The sequence below is a fragment of the Falco biarmicus genome, chromosome 4 (assembly GCF_023638135.1).
Source record: "Falco biarmicus isolate bFalBia1 chromosome 4, bFalBia1.pri, whole genome shotgun sequence".
NCBI lineage: Eukaryota > Metazoa > Chordata > Aves > Falconiformes > Falconidae > Falco > Falco biarmicus.
Window position 1 is genome coordinate 17552431 of NC_079291.1, and position 12843 is coordinate 17565273.

Consider the following 12843-nt stretch of genomic DNA (forward strand, 5'->3'; position numbering starts at 1 on the left):
CCCTAGGGAAAATGAAGGGAAACAGGAAAACCTTGTGAATCAGTTTAAAACCCTGCAGCCCCTAGTGCAATAGCATAATAACAACTGTATTTTGTGTGATGCTTGGATCCGTTCATCCATGCTAGTGAGGGCTGAAAACTAGTGGACAAAGGTGATAAAAATCCATTAGACGTGAGACAAGGTGAGCTAAAACTGTAAAGCACTTTGAGACTCTTGTACCACTGGAGCCCAAAGTATTACCACAACAGAGATGTCTGGCAGCAACTGGTGCTCTGTAAATCCCTGCAGGCTGAATTAGGTTAACTCCAAGGGCACACGTGGGTAGGTCTAAAATCACTCCCATGAAATGTGTTGCTCTTGCGCATAGGCTTGGTTGGATTCTGAGGAGCAACATGAGATTTTAAAAGGCGAGAACATTCACAGTGTCAGCAGGCACCGAAGAAATCCATTTTTGCCACAAGCCCAACTGGACAAGAGAAAAGGACTTTTTCTTTTCAAGTTGTGTTCATTCATTTAAATATTTTTCAGGCAATTAACACTGGGCACCACCAGAGCTGATGTTCCTCGAAGAACAGTGAAACATTACCCTTCTTCTCTTCCTTCCTGAAATGATTGAGGTGAAAGAAAGGTTCAAAGGAGAGTACTTTCTGGGTTGTCTTATTTCTCTTTTGTCTTCCACATTGGTTCCAGGAATGGAAAGTCATTAATCACCTATCAAGATGGCAGATAAGAGTTGCCTTGGGGTTAGCAAGGATGGGAAAAGATCATTTAAGCATGGTAATTAATTGAAATGAGTAAGATGGAGACTGGCTCATTATTCAAAAGTAAGTAGCAGGTGATAGGCAACAGATCTGGACTAGCATTAAGAAAAATTGAGTGAGGAATCTTAGCTGACAAAGATGAGAAGTAGAAAATTATTTATAAGGTAAAAAGAAAAAGCAGTAAATGAATGGAAGAGGTTTTTGTAGTGTTAATCCCAGTTTATTTACTGTTTTAAATTACTCAGTTGGAAACTTCTGACTCTGTCTTTCCTCCTAATTATGTTAGACATGTCAGTACTACACAGACAAAGCAGTGGGAGCCAAATATCAGCCACCTTTGAGACTCCAGAAGAAGAATGCTCCAGACAACAAATGCATTATGCATCTCTGTGACAGTCTTCTCTCCCCATTAGACTCTGGCAACACTGCAGATATATATCCTGGAATGCTGCAGCCGCTAAGTTACACAAGCTCTCATTATATCTTTTGCTGGTTCTATGCATCCTATGCTTTTGGTACAGCCACCATCAATTCCACCATCATCATCATCCTCACACAAGCCTTCCTCTATGCAAAGGACTCCCAGGAAAACCCCCTGGGAAGCTGACGACTCACCTCTCCCAGATTTGCTGCAGACTCAGAGCCTTGTTTTACAGGGGCAGACAATATCAGCAATACACCTCCTGCTTCTATCTCCTTTCCGAAGGAGGTGCCAAAAGCTGATGAAATAGCCTGCATTGAAGAGCCAACACAACACAATAAAACCTGCCCACAGCCTAAAAATACCTGAAAGATTCATGATCAGAACAACTGGGGATGAAATGCTTTTTGCCATGTTCAGCAATAAAAAGCCTGCATTCATAAAAGTCATAAAAGTCATAAAAGGTGACATGGTTTGACCAACATCCAGTCTTTTAATGACAATCGGTTTCCACATGGGTTACTTCTACCTCTTTGTTAAGCTCAACACATTCTCTACTAAAGAAATTTGTTGTCCCATGCCCACGCAAAATAATTTCCCAATGGCTTATTCAAAATTAAAATTTCATCAAGACAAGTAAAAATCTCAAACCACATGCTTCAGTTTCTACAAATTGCCATTTCTATAAGAAAAGAGCAATTTCTTTTCTTACCAATTTTTCCAACCAAAACCCCACAAATTAACATGGCAATGAGTGCTACTTCTTATATACTTAGATGTTGTAAAGATGCAGTAGGGCTACAGGGCAGCGTCTGCCATGCCTCTCTGTGGAGCCTATTTGGATTTTCAGCCAAGGTCTGTTGCAATGTGATGCAAACTCGCCAGACAGTAGGCAAAATCCCAGTTTGCCATTGGAGTAGCTACCAAAAAAAAAAAAAAAAAAAAAAAAAAGCTTTGATCTCAGAGGAAACCTGAGGAAGGGAAAGGTTTCCAGGAGAAAAACTTAATTAAACTCACTGATTTTATCAGCTGGCTACAAATTGTTGCTCTCTAGAAAGAAAGAGGAAACAGGACTGAAATTGCATTTCAGAGGCAGTGGTATGTTCAGACGTTAAAATTTCTTTCCTGACTGTTACTGAACAACTCATAGTCTTTAAACTGGGGCAGAGGCAACCAGGATGAAGTTTTCAGCTTCCCTGTGTCCAGAATGTCCATTTCCTACTGAATCCTGACATCCAGCCATCAAAGGTCAGAGACTCTTGGAAGCCATCCCTTGGAGCAAACTTCTGTCCTGGAGTGGTGGCTTCCAGATAAATTTGCAGCCTCTAGGTCATCACTGTCCCTTTCACCTTCATGAAAAATAAAAAAGTTTTTGAAAGGGTACCCTTTGCTCTGTGATAGCTGGCAAAATAAAAAAACATTCCCTTTCTGGAGCTGGCTACTGATCCCTGTGCCACATGTGTGAAGCATCCAGTTATGACTTTTTCATTCCTGCTGTATAAAAGGCCAATTTTAATAAATCTTTAATGCATGCTAATAAAGTTCAATATTTGGTGCAATAATTTTTTTGCATAAATATCCTGTCCAGCTGCTAGCTGGAGCATGCAGAGCCAGGTAGATCTGAAGCATCAATCTTGAGGAAATTGGAGACATTCATAATAAGCTCTCAGTTATATTTGCAGTGCAAGATTAACACCATTTCTGCATGACTTGGCTCAGTCTAAGTCCTTAAAGACCAATAACACCCAGACCAGCTGTGGCTGAAGTTCACACACTGGACTGTCATTTAGTGGACATTATACTAATTAGAGTCCTGCTGGCTTCAGAGAAGTATTGTTCTGCTGTCTTTTAAGATACCAAGCCTGTTGTAATCACATATATTGAAAATAAATCTCAAAAAGTTGAGAATAAATCTAAAAAAAAAAAAAAAAAAGTTCAGGTATCAACTGTATTAAAATTAGAAACTTGGAACTAGCTCTGCTGCAACAAGGCAGAATCCACTTCCCAAAAATGAAGTTTTCTTCAGATATGCTGCCTGGTACAACTCTCTTTGCATGCACTATTACCATTCAGTATATGAGGCATGGCTAGTGATACATCACAACACAGAGAGCTAGAGAAAATTGAGCTTCTGAAAACTGAGATTAAAGGGGAAAAGCCAAAGGCATAAATAATAAAATAGACACGCAGGGCTGGACCATACAAATGAGATGTCTCAGAACAAGGTTTGGCCTGTCATTTGGCCCCAGCAGTGGGCTGTGGACATGCTTTATCTCCCTAGCCATCCTAAGGGAAGTGTGAGATAATTGAAGCATGAGGACTTCTGCTACCAAATCGAGGTATGCTGGTACTTTTGAAGGTCAGAGACCAGCATCCCCTTGTCTTTAGCCCCCTGATAAACAGCCCTGGGCCACCAGCCAGCTCTGCCCACCTGCGGCCTGCAAGGACAGACACCTGCAGCAACCCCCCTGTGATTTTGGTCTCAGCAGAGCAACCCATTCCCACCCAGCAAACCTCCCACGGGGTTTCTGCAGCTCTGCCCTGGGACCAGTGGGTCCAAGCACAGCCCCACACCTTCCCTTGGAGGAAAACTGCAATTTGCTTTGCCCCCTTAGTAAAGACATTTGTGGTACAAGTGGAAGTACTGCATTCCTACCCTTTTTTTTATTATTATTATTATTTTTTTTAATTAAGAGTCTGCCTTGAAAATTTGTCTTGTAGTTCTTCATATGAAATTCATATCTTTCAGGTAATACCTTTTATGGTGTCATGAGATTTCAGGTGCTGCTTACAACTAATAAATCTCTTTGCAGACTTGACTTTGGTTTAAGGAAAAGCCGACATGCTCCTTCTGGCATTTCATACTCCTCCATACCTACAAATGCATGTGCAGAGCATAGTGCATGAGCTGAGCAGAGCACACTTTACTACCTCTGCTGCTTCCTTTTGGGAACAGAAGAGCTAGCAAATTTGCCAATTGGAAGGAAAACAAAGAGGGGACAGAGAGATATCAAAGAGCAAAGGAACAGTCCTCTCAAATCTCTTGCTGCTGCTCTGGCTCTGTAGATAACCACATGTACCTAAGTTAATTATCGGGCCTTTTCTTTCCCCCCCAAATGACCATCTCTCAGTAGTAAAATGCAGAGCCTGATGTTATAAGAGGGTGGATGTTTTTAAATCAAATAAAAAGAAGATAATAAATAATGTTTTTTCTAGAACATAAGCATCCTTCCAGCAAAAAGTAACTGATGTTACTGAAAGACCTGATAAGCTTTCATACCCAAATTGCCACAACATTGTAAACTAAATCCATGCAAGTCATGTACTGCTTGTTATTCTTAGCCTTACTAGTCTGGCACGGGGCATGCCACCTGCCCTTTTGTTCTGCCTTGCTTTCCACAGTCAGGGACGAGCTGCTGAAACACCTTAGAAACACTGGGATATATGTGCCCAGGAAAGTCATCTCGCGTTGGCCCACCCACACATCCTCCCACCTGACAGACGTCTTTTGTTGAATCAATACCACAGAAAAGCCAACAGAAAACATCATGTCTGTCTTTGTGCAAGTGCATATAGCACCTCAGCATTGCTCGCCCTTGGAACAACTGGGAGCGAAGTAAAACCAGCAACGGCTTCTATTTTCCTGAAGAAAGGGGTAGAATCCCAGAAGAGTAAATAAAATATCTATGCTCTACCCTTGGTTTTAAATGATCCCCTTCATCCCCAGCGAGTCAAGCCCCAGCGGTGCTGGAGGGGTTTTGTGTGTGAAAAAAACCTGCCAAGAGCTCACAGCGGGATGGAGGTCAGACTAAACAGGCCCTAATGCTGCTTCCAGTGAAAAAGTCCCATGGAGAACATGATACGATCTCTCACTGCCCATGTTTTAGTGTTGAAAAGAATTAAGGAACAGGTTAAACAAGATGGATTAAGAGGTTGTTTTAAAAAAAAAAATTATGGAAGAGAGAGGGAAAAAAGGGACAGAGACTGATGTATTTGGGAGCAAACCTAAAATTTCAAGACAAGTGATACATGAATGAAACATATTAATTAATAATTAGAAGCTTTAAGTTGAATGCCTGCACACATATTCCTTAAACAAAAACATACTAGATTCAATGGAAGTCATATATGCCCACCTAAAGACATGCTAAAGCCAGGGTAGCACAGGGTGTTGCTGTACAGACTGTCAGTAAAGGAGGGTGAGTTTCCAAGTCACTTCTGTGTGAGGTGATACATCCTGGACAAAAAGATACCAGCCCAAAGACAACATTAAATCCCTGTCTTTCTCTGTGGAGGAGCTTTAGTGCAACTATTTGAAAACAAGCCATTATTAAACACTCTCTCTGATTCTCTAATAAATATGTAATTGCTGATATTAAAGACAATAAAAAAATAGAAACCAATAGAAATTGATATGGAACAAATTACAATGCATCAAAATTTATTCTAGATTTTTCCTTAGTGTCTTTTTATGCTCAACACATTAAAACTTGGAGTTTATGCTGAAGATACCAGGGGAAGATCTAGGACTGTCAGGAATAGGAAAGAGGAATTTTCAGAGTATGTTCAGTACTACAGAAGTTGTATTAAGAACTGCCAGTGTTGGTGCTGAAGTTCCAGTTCAACACTAGACCAATAAAGCTCCCATCTTTTTGGAAAGTCATGACAAAATGTACTTACAAGGAGGTGAGCCATTTGTAAGCCAACCCATTCAAACATGCTGTGTGCTGGCACCCATAGATGCCAGAGCTCTCCCAGACGGATGAACAGGGGCACTTTTTCTCTAAGACAGAAACCACAGACCTTCAGATCAGGACAATCACATCCTGAAGCTCACTGAGAAGGATATAAATTCTACAGGTTTCCCAGCCATCACAAAAGAAGCTTCAGCAGGATTCTGTAGGGATTAAAAAAAAAAAAAAAAAGATCCTAGAATACATTAAAAAAAGAAATATGTGGCCTACTGTAAGGAAGATTGTGTTACCTCTGCAGGCAACACAGATAAGGTGAACACCAGCTACAGAACTAGATGCAATTTAGGTGCCCAAAACCCTGGTGCTAGAGAAGGCATCAAAAATTACATCAGAACCATAAAAAATTGCTTCCAGCCAGGTAATTATTCAGAAGCTCATCAAAAGGATGGTTTCTGAGTAATTTGTTCACCTGGTGTTATTACTTTCAAAGAGCAAGGCCAAGGCCAGTGACAAGTTCTTTAATTCAAGAAAGGCACAAAGAAGCACCAAGGACTCACAGATTAATGAGAGAAATTCAGACCAGAAACAAAGTCTATGTTTTGAGAAGCAAGTGTAACTGACCAGCTGGGCAAGGCACAGGAAGAATTTCAGAGTTTCAGTCTGAGAAGGAGGTGATTTAGAAAATAATCTTCATCTTGGACTGAAGCGACTAGCCCCAAGACAGCAGTAGCCCTGCAAGACGGGGAATAACCCAGGAAATGTGGGAGATGGGCCACAACTGAACTTAACCTCTCTGAACTACTGCTGAAAATTATTGTTATTAACTTGAAATATAAAATGGGAGTGAATCATTGAAAGGCTTTAAAGTGGCATTTCATTCTAAGTATCCTTGCATTAAGTTATTGAGTGTACTTCAAAGAAACAAAAAGGAGCAATTGTGTTATCCAGGAACAAGGAGTGGAAATGGTTTTAAGCCTTAAAAATGCCACTTACCTTTTCAAGAAGTGTTGCCCAAGTGTTTACAGCCTTAGTCAGAGTTTTCAATTGTGTGGAAGGGAAGTACCAGAAACTAATCCAGTAGCCACTTGTGTTCTTCTGTACCCTGAGGCACTGGTTTTATGGAGGAAAAGATGGTGAGCTTAGGCAGCCCTGTGACCACAGCTGGAGGTGTAGCCACCATTCCAGAGACCCAGCTGCTGACCTGGGCAGATGTGGACCTGCAGCAGCAGGGAACAAGGGGAACAGCAGTCACCATGGATCAAGTGCATACACGTGCATCTGTCACTGCCGGTGTGTGTGTCCTGAATGACCCAAGCATGAGGGGGACTAGTGTCTAGATAGTAGCAGTGTATGAATTTTACAACCCCAAAATTTGGGGGTGCATTTTGCAACCCCAAATATCAGTGAACACACAGAAAAGCTGATCTATGCTAATGAGTTACCATTGACTTAATCTTTTATCTTAAGGAAACAGGCACAGAGAAGTATGATCCTAAATCTTCCAGACATAAATTTGCCATCTGGTAGGGGGAGTTGCAAAAAAAATAATTCTGAAGAACTTCACCATGAAGTCCCATCCTTTCCTTAAAGGTGGACAGAGCTGGCATGTAGTGATCAGCCATATGAGTTTATATGTCCCTGGCATGAGCAGAAGACATGCTGGTGTGTGTCTGTTGGAAATGACAGAGAACATTACTGATCAGTGCTTGGAAAGCAGCTTTTCCCCTCCTTTACATAACTATGTAATCTTTTAACATGATCCTGGGAATTATCCCTTTTCCAGTACCCCATTTGACTTTGCTGTTGATGTCATGGAAAAAAAGCAGTCAGTTGTTTACCAGAGAGCATTCGATTTCTTATCAGCAGATCTGGCTATGAATAATTATACCACATATTAATACCATAGTAAGCCAGCTAATGGGCCACAGACGCCTAACAAATAACAGGATGAGAGAAGAAAGGGCAGATTGGCAGGAGGTTGTTTGCCTTTGCGAGGGCTGAATTATAGAACTGGCTGGGCTTCAAAACTATGAATCATTAAGAACATGCACACAGCAGTTTTACATCAGTGAGCTCTATTGACTGTAGAGGAGCTAATATTGATCTACTAAACATATGGGAGTGGGGAAGCAGGTCCCACATAGTTAAAAACGTGGTTTAATGCCTGTCCTTTGAATTGTGTTGGTTCCCCGAAACACCCACGCATTCCTGACATCATGACCAGACCTTTATCCAAAGCCTTTGAAATGACAGGTGCTTCCTCTGAGGTTCACAGTGACAGAAATCTTTGAAATACGACTGAAAAAAGATGATTGTGAGTTACCATGCTTATCATGTCTTCTGTCTCCCTTATCACGTTAACCCAGTTTGCAATACCTATACTGATGTCGATATTCATGGAGATGTTTCTAAACATCAAAAAAATACAGAATCAACTTGCCTTTCCTTAGGGATTTGTCTTCATTTGTGCAAATGGAGAAAAAAAATTGCCTGGCTGGTCTGCAGACATAAGCACTGTAAACCATGACATGAGCAGCAGGGAGCCACTGTATAGCACATTGTTCTTCACTCCTGCAAGGAAGGAAGGATGAACACTGCAGACCATGAAGCCACGCTGACCACAGGGAAGCAAAGTCAGACTATGATTGCTTTTCTAGCCATACACTTCATTATACATTATAGGAGATAGCACAAATTAGCCCACTGTCTATTAGAGGCTATTTCATGGGGCAACAACAAAAAAACTTATGCAGAAATTATACTTAAGCCTGTTTTATTTAGAGGACTTAGAGACCCTGGGCTAACATCCATCGGACCATGACCATATGGGCTTTCACCAGTGTGTTGTATCACATGTTTGCATACAAATGACAAATATTTTGCATGCTTGCATGTAGTAGGTAAACACTGAACTTAGGATCTAACTATAAATTATATATATACATATATATATATGCATATATAATTTTTCTTCATGTGTTCAGTTCATGCCACTGGTCATACATGATCTTTATTAAATATTTGCATCTCTCATTTGAATCTTAACATTTTCTTGAATTTGTTCATAAGACCTTTCAGCAGCACGATCTCCCATCTCCAGTGACCTGTTGCTAACATGCTCTGACTTTATTCTTCCATACATCGCAGTCACATCCCTGTCACTGTGAGCCATAGCACAGGACTAAAAAAAAATGGAAGCTGAACACGGTCCTCTTCTTTCATTCTGACAAGCAGGCGAACATCCACAAACACTTAACTGTCTTGGCAGCCTCCAGTAACAATAATCAGACCTACAGCCTGTTGAAATACAGAGGTGAATCTCTGTGAAGGGTAGGGTTACATGAAATACAAGACATTCTCCAATTCAAATGCTGATTTGCCGTCTCTCCACTGTAAAATGGAGTGTGTGATAAGCATCTGTTTCAAAGAAAAGTCTGTTTGCAACATGACCTCCACACATTGTGGCCTGTGTACTGGTAAACAAACTGGGCATGATGGAAATCTGTCATTTCAGGTTTGGCTATTGAAAACCAAGAATATGTGTGATTTAATTTTCAGCTGTTTACAGAGGATGAACAAAGCACAGAGCTCTTTCTTTTCTCCTGTTAATCCAACCCGCCTCATGGAAAACCTGAGCTGTGGCACTTTGTGACCCTTTTCCTTCACTTTTATGTAAGAGAAAGAGAAGGGAGACAAGAGGAAATTAAAAAAGCAAGGGTGATAAAGTGATGTCTCAAATGACCAAGACATTGACAAAAATTCAAAACCAGCAACTCACCTTGAAGTTCCCAAGTCTCCAGTTTCCCAGACCCTTCCAGGGACACAAACTTCATAGCTTGCTGTGGGGCACAACATTATTGGCCTCTTTTCCTTCAGGGAAAGCACATGCGGTTTAAAACAATGAGGGACAAATAAATATTTGCTCTAAGATTAATCTTGATATACAAGATCTCAGGGAAGGACCAGTTTAGGGCTGAGCGGCTGTCTTCCTTGCATGAACATTCAGCAATTTAAAATTTGATCACTTTAAGTCGCTCAGCCCCAATCAAACTGTAGGTCAGATTGAGTCCTTGTTTTCCCCAAAATGCTTTTGGCAACAAATGAGATCACTAAAAATATAAATTAGTGCAGAATATATTAGATACTTATATATGTGCAGTTAATAAATTATTTTGTTGTAAAGAGAAGAGTGTAAGTTAAGGCAAACAGAACAGGGCATGGCAGAAGTTTTCATTCAGTATCAAGTGTACTTAATACAACTATTTTATTACACATTTCTGAATGAAACACAGTCTTCCCGACTGCAGTTGACCTGTACCTGCACAAACAAAACCTGGCTTATAGAACAAGGGATAAAAAATAAATAGAAACCCTTATTTCCCTGAAATAAGCTGTGAACACTTGAATCTTAAGGAAACTTGGCAGCTTCCAATAATTGAAAGTTATTTATGGTACTTATACAATGATCAGATTCACACCTTTTGCTTTATGATACCTTTTTCATCATTGTTATTTAAGACCAGTTTGATTAAAAAGCAATCTTTGGTATAGTGTGAAGTAATTTCTTTTGCATGGGGCTTCTAATAATTCTAATTGTTATTGTAATAATCCTAATACCTATTAACTTGTCCTCCATTTCAAGTTCATATTCTTCAGCTCAGACAAAATCCTAGTAAATCTTTTGCACTGAGTCTTCTCAAGCGTTATGGCTGTTGGATTTAAACCACTGCACTGCATTGTACATCCTCAATTTAAGGGGTCTTGCACTTCTATAGAGGAAGCCAAGCAAGTCCAGTAGGAAAAGGAAGGTTGCTCTGCCTGAGCCTGTGAGTTATCTTCTGCCGCAGTGCAGTCACCTGGCTTCCTGGAAAGGAAGAACTGACCTTCAGGAATGGTGGGCCGAAACCAGAAGAGAGTAAATCTTCCCTGTTTTGCAGCACAAGGCAATGAAGTCCTTTATAACCATCTTAACCCCAGGGCTGGAGAGACTCATTTGAAAAGGGATACCAGAATTTCAGCTGAAAGAAGAACCGAGCAGTTGAGTGGTCACGAAGATGTGAAAGAAAAGGCAAGACACTTGTTCTGCCCCATCTGAGCTCTGGATACCACGAGGATGCCCTATTTTAAGTTTTGTATTTCTTGCCATCAGTCAATTTACTCAGTACTGCTTGAAGTAATACGATCCAGTGAAATAACATAGCCCCACCACTGCCTTTCACACTGATCCTGTGCTCTGCTTAGAGCTTAGATTTCAGAGTTTTATATTTGTTCCCTGCACAGAGTTAATTACCTTGGCTACATGTCAGACCACACTACTCGCAGAGTGACACTGGCGAGCCCAGAGAATTAACTGAGGATCACATAACTTCACAATCCCCATTTCAATGAGATGTTAAAGTGAAAACTCTTTTCAGAGCTGCCATTCTCTGGTTAATCTCCACATCCCAAAAGAATTTTGCCAAAGAAGGGGGCTGCAGAATGGAGATTGCTATCAATACAACCAAATTTGCAAGAGAAAGGGCTATACTGCTAGCTTCTTAATGGGAGGCTTTGGTTACCTACAGTGTTCATTTGGGGGTTTGAAATAGGAATAAATATGTGGAATTGGAACAGAGCTCTGATCATGGGAACTAAACTGAAAATATGAGCCTGTACAGTAAGTATTCATGTAGCACTACCCATAACAGAAGCAGAGATAACGCTGCTATTGAAATTAATGTCAAAGAAATCCTGAAACTGATTCCCCAAGGAAAAGGAGATACAATTCTCTCTCTCTCTGCCCTCATTTTAAGACTCAAATTGGTTCAAACCATTAATGGGATAAGTATTTAGCATTTTTCTTTCGTCTACCATCTACCTCTCCTATTTTTATCTTGGTAAGCTTCATTACCATAATACAGGACCATTATGTTGTGCATTGGACCCAATTTTCACTGCTTAGTAAGAAATCCTCCCTTGTCCACATACTGCTGCTGAACCCAATGGGACTGTGTGTGGAGTGATTATTTACATAACTAAGGGTTGTGCTACAAGATGTGGAGCTGACTTAGTAACGCGTACACGTAACTTCTATTAATGTATCTATTAACCAACTCAACCATGTTGAGGCATATCATAATCATTATTATTTCACTGTCTTACAAGAAAGGATGAAGGCAGAAGTGAAGGCAAGAGAACTCCACACCTACAATAACCACAAGGCAGGTCTCAGAAAAATGGAAAGAAGGAAAGGAAGGAATATACCAGATGAATGGGACACTAAGGAGAGTAAATATAAGGGAATACAAAAAAATCATATGAACGATGGAAGGGAGGCAACTATGATATATAACAGTCTTGCAAAACACCTAATACCACGTCGCAAAATCTTACTGTTGAAATCAGTTCAAGTTGCTTTGGATGTGAACACTGTCACCTGGACAGAAACTTGATCAACTAGCTATGGATTCGGGGTAAAGACAGCAAGCAACAACACGAAGCCAAGATATGAAGTTTATGGCCAGATTCTGCCCGGATCTGAGTTTTTGGGAGCTTGGATACTGCAGCAAGGTACCACAGAAGTGAATTTAGAAAACTGGTTGAAAAAACTGAATGGCAATTGCTGATTTAGAAGAAGGGGTAAAAGATCAACAAGAAAACAGAGCAAATACTTCTTAACAGGAGCTATACACGCTGGTCAGGATGAAAGTGTGCAGGATTACAGTGGGCACAAGGTGGGAATGGCCACGCTGGGGCCTGACAAGCCAGTGAGCCCAGTAACCCATTTCCAGCATGGGTGAGGAGCCATGAGAGCAGCGCTTGGCAGCCAGTGCCTGGAGGAGGGCAGGAAGCCCAAGGCATGTAAAGAGTGGTCCTTGCCCCTACTTCAGCCACGCTGAGCCTCACCTCTGAGTCACCCCGGGGCAGAGCAGTCCCGCTGATGCGTTCCCAGGGAAGAGAGGGCTCACAGCATACCTCCACCCCACGC